A 4,357-nucleotide genomic window follows, 5' to 3' on the forward strand; every position below is an offset into this window, starting at 1 on the left:
CCATGTCCAGTTCTGGGCTATCCAGTGCAAGAGAAACACGGACATACCAGAGAGTCCAGCAAAGGTCCGTGAAGATGATTAAGGGATTGGAGCATCTGATGTACACAGTGAGGCTGAGGGGGCTGGGACTCTTCAGCTGGGGGAAGAGAAGCCTCAGGAGGATCTTAGTCCTTCCCATCAGGCATGTGTACACGTGGGTAAAGAAGCTGGACCCAGGGTCTTTCCAGTGATAGTGGCAGGACAAGAGGCAATGGGCACAAACTGAACTACATGACATTCCCTCTGAATGTAGGAAAACACTTACTGTGAGGGTGCTCAGTAGCTGGAACAGGTTGCTCGGGGAGGTTGTGGAGTCTCCATCCTTGAAGATATCCAAAACCCAATTGGACACAGCTCTAAGCCACGTCCTGTAGCCGACCCTGCTTTGAGCAGAGGGTGGACTAAATTATCTTCAGAGGTCCCTTCCCACTTTAACCTTTCTGTGATTCTGTTATCTTAAATATTAACAACTCATAGGCTGATCATAGCATGGAAGTGTCAGAAGTAGTCCAAGCTCTCCAAGGTATATGGTATTAGCCAAATTTTGCTCCAAACTTCATTGGTGGTGTTCCTTTTGACTGTTACGGAAACTCTGTATACCAGCTGCTCTATTTCTGCAAATAATCAGGAGATATTTATGGCAAAAAAAAGAGAACTGTTAGATTTCCAAATTCCACTGCCTTTCTAATATGCATGTGGAACTGATGGCATTTTTATTTATTAGTGTGGTAGCAAAGTTGACATTGCTTTCTGTTTTGTAGTTGCTAGCTACTAAATGTCTCTGTTTTGTGCTGTGCCCCACAGTATTTGTGCAGAGCCCAACTGAATGAAGGTTCAGGAGGTTTAAAGTGGTTGTAGTGGTTCAAGGTTCCTGAAACAATGGTAGGAGGAGCTTTGCTGAGAACTCTGACATGTTACAGAAGCTTGATAGCTTGGAAACCTTGATAGTAATGTGGTGACTATGGAGTGCTTGAACTTTTTTCTTATTTGGAGATAAACAATAAGGCTGTTCTGAAATTAAAATGTCATGGGAGTTCCTTTATACAGATTGAACTGCTTGACAGTTTTCTTTTCAAAGGTAACTGCCATAGGTTATTTTTGCTTACAAGTAACAGTTATGGAGTAACAGATTTCTAAACAGCACCAGATATTAATAATGACTATAAAATAATTGCCAGACTTTGGAATGCCTATGTTTGAAAGACTGGAACTAACTAGAAGTGTGTTGATTTCCTAGTTTGTATATCCATAACCCCTTACTGCCACCACTTTGAATTATTGGTCTATAGCCACATATTCCTTTATAAGGAACTGATCACAATAATGTCCCTTTTGACAATTCCAAGGCTATCTGTTTGGGTGGCTCCATATTACAAGTGTCATCTCTTGGACATGAGAGGTGATGTAGGCATCATTACTTTGATCCATGTAATTCCTAAATGTTACTATAGAAAAGTGGTACTGTTACACTTGCATCCCCTGTTTACTTATAAATAGAAACAGTTGTGAAGTTCAAATAAACATGGTCCAGAAGTTTTTTGTCATATATTGGAAGAGAGCATTTTTTCATTTTCTATTTGGAAACCTACATTTTGGAAACATCAGCATTTTACTTGTTAGTGGCAGAGTTTTTCAGACGAGGCATCTTTCACCACCAGCAGGTCAGGTATGACGGAAAAAGACAACAGCTGTAGAAACTACCAGTTACCATGCTTTTTGACTGAGGGCTGCAGCCGCAGGCCAGCCAGTCTGAACGCAAATTCTGTTACAGAGAGGGTGTAACGCAGATACAGGAGGGCTGAGTATGTGCGTAATAGAAGAATAACTTACTGCTATTGTCATGTTTTGGTGAATTTGCCCTACAACTTGCCACTGTCCAGAGACCTGACAGGACTTGCAGTGACAATAAGTGACTAAAACAATTCTGTACTGACCCAGAAAATACTGAGGGAGTGGAGAAAGCAACCAAATGGACTGTTTACAGAGCAGCAACTTTTCTGAGTGATTTCATCCTGAGGTACAATGTTTCCATTGAACCTGACTTCGGTTCAATGGAGAAGAAAAGGCATCTGCAAATAACTTGACCAGCTCCACCAGTTTTTTTCTCCCAGTATCATGCTGCTAAAATTTTGCTTTTCCATCGCACTGCTCATTAGTTTTAGCTAATTAGAAGTGAAATGTCAACAGGATTGCTTCTCCCTTTCCTGCAAGGCCAGGAAAAACTACTGCTTCAAGTCTACTGAACTTTCTCTCTGCCTGTTCCCAGGCTCCTACTGCTGTCATAGAACTGTTGTTGCTGCCTTCTAGCTGAGAGTTTAAAGAAGCTGGAGTGACCATGGAAAGAAGGTGGGGACAGTTTTAGAATTGAACTTATGCATAAGCAGGGAAAGAACCAAAGAGTTGGCATAGGGTGCCTGGGGAGATCATGGAATCTCTGTTCGCAGAGATATTCTGAACTTGACAAGGCCCTCAGGTGCTTGCTGTTAACTGAGCAGAGGGTTGTATTTGGTGACTTCTTGAGGTCTCTCTTAACCTGAATTATCCTACAAGTCTAAAAGTAGAGGGACAAGATGAAACGGGAATATAATAGAATGAGGAGGAAGGTAGTCATAGAGCTAATCAGAACTTTAAATATGTTGTGCTGCACATCTCAACAGTTATTTTGTTTGGAATTAGATGTGGGCTTAACTCAAATTTTTGGGTGGCATAGGAAGAAATCACTGCAGTTGTGTGCTGTTTCTCTCAACAGTATTTATCTGATGATATGATACTGGGAGGAGTGGCTGATACACTAGCAGGCTGCACTGCCATTCAGCAGGACCTGGACAAGCTGGAGAGCTGGGAGGGGAGGACCCCAATGAAGTTAGGCAAGTGTAAGGTCCTGCACCTGGGGAGGGACAACCCCATGCACCAGCACAGGGCAGGGGTGACCTGCTGGAAGGCAGCTCTGCGGAGAAGGGCCTGGGGGTTCTGGGGGACAGCAAGCTGCCCAGGAGCCAGCTGTGTGTCTGTGGCACCAGGAAGTCCAGTAGTACCCGGGGGGGCATCGGGAGCAGCGTGGCCAGCAGGTTGAGGGAGGTTTTGAGGGAGGTGATCCTCCCCCTCTGCTCTGCCCTGGTGAGGACACACCTGGGGTGCTGTGTCCAGTTCTGGGCTCCCCAAGTCAAGGGAGACAGGGAACTGCTGGAGAGGGCCTAGTGGGGGGCTATGAGGATGCTGAGGGGACTGGAGCATCTCCCTTGTGAGGAAAGGCTGAGAGAGCCTGTTTAGCCTGGAGAAGACTGAGACATTGATAAGACCCCCTCTATAAATATCTTAAGGGCGAGTGTCAAGAGGATGGGGCCAGGCTCCTTTCAGTGGTGTCCAGTGACAGGACAAGGGGCAACAGGTACAAACTGCAATGCAAGAAGTACCGTCTGAATATGAGGAAAAACTTCTGAGGGTGACAGAGCACTGGAACAGGCTGCCCAGAGACATTGTGGAGTCTCATTCTCTGGAGACATTCAAAACCTGCCTGGATGCATTTCTGTGCCACTGCTCTAGGAGAACCGGCTTTAGCAGGGACTTGGACTAGATGATCTCCAGAGGTCCCTTCCAACCCTGACCATTCTGTGATCTGTATTAATGGAGGCCTAGCTCTGCTTTCTCTTCCTGTGTGGACAGCCCACAGTGAAGCTGTAAGGGTTGCTGCCATCATCCATAGATGATTAAGGACATGTGGGAGAAATGCTGGGGAACAGGTGAAAAAAGACATGGGGAAGGGTTAAGCTATAGAGTAATTCTAATTTGTTTCCTTTCCATGTTAATCAATACCTAGGCATTACACTATGTCAGGTGGGACTAAATTTTTGATTAGCCCAGGCACCTCCTGCTGATGTGCATGTTTCTCAGCCTTTCTGTGTAGAACTGTACCGCTTTGTATAAACTACTTAAATATACAGAAATAGCATGCAAACAAGTGGGTGTGACTCCTAGTTTGGTGGTTTACACACAACTGGGAGCAAACCCAGCTGAGTTCCTGCCCTGGTGAATTATTAGTACAAATTAATTAATATAAATTCAACAAAGCTGTTGAAACACTATCCAGAAGAATGTAACCTCTCCTGCTTCAGAGGTGCTGTAGTTTGTTGTCAAAACAACACTACGGGAGAACAAGAGGTACAAGTTCAAGTACCCTCACACAAAGAGGAAAACCAGGCTTATGGCTGCCACATCCTTGCGTGCATCTTAAGCTGCCTAGCTCTTGGCTAAAAGGCAGGTGGCCAACCCCTTGGCAATCTGCTGGTTTCAGTTCTGTTTCTTCCGCAGGTGCTCAAGA

Source organism: Falco punctatus, assembly GCF_963210335.1.
Source record: "Falco punctatus genome assembly, chromosome: 5".
NCBI classification, from domain to species: Eukaryota; Metazoa; Chordata; class Aves; order Falconiformes; family Falconidae; genus Falco; species Falco punctatus.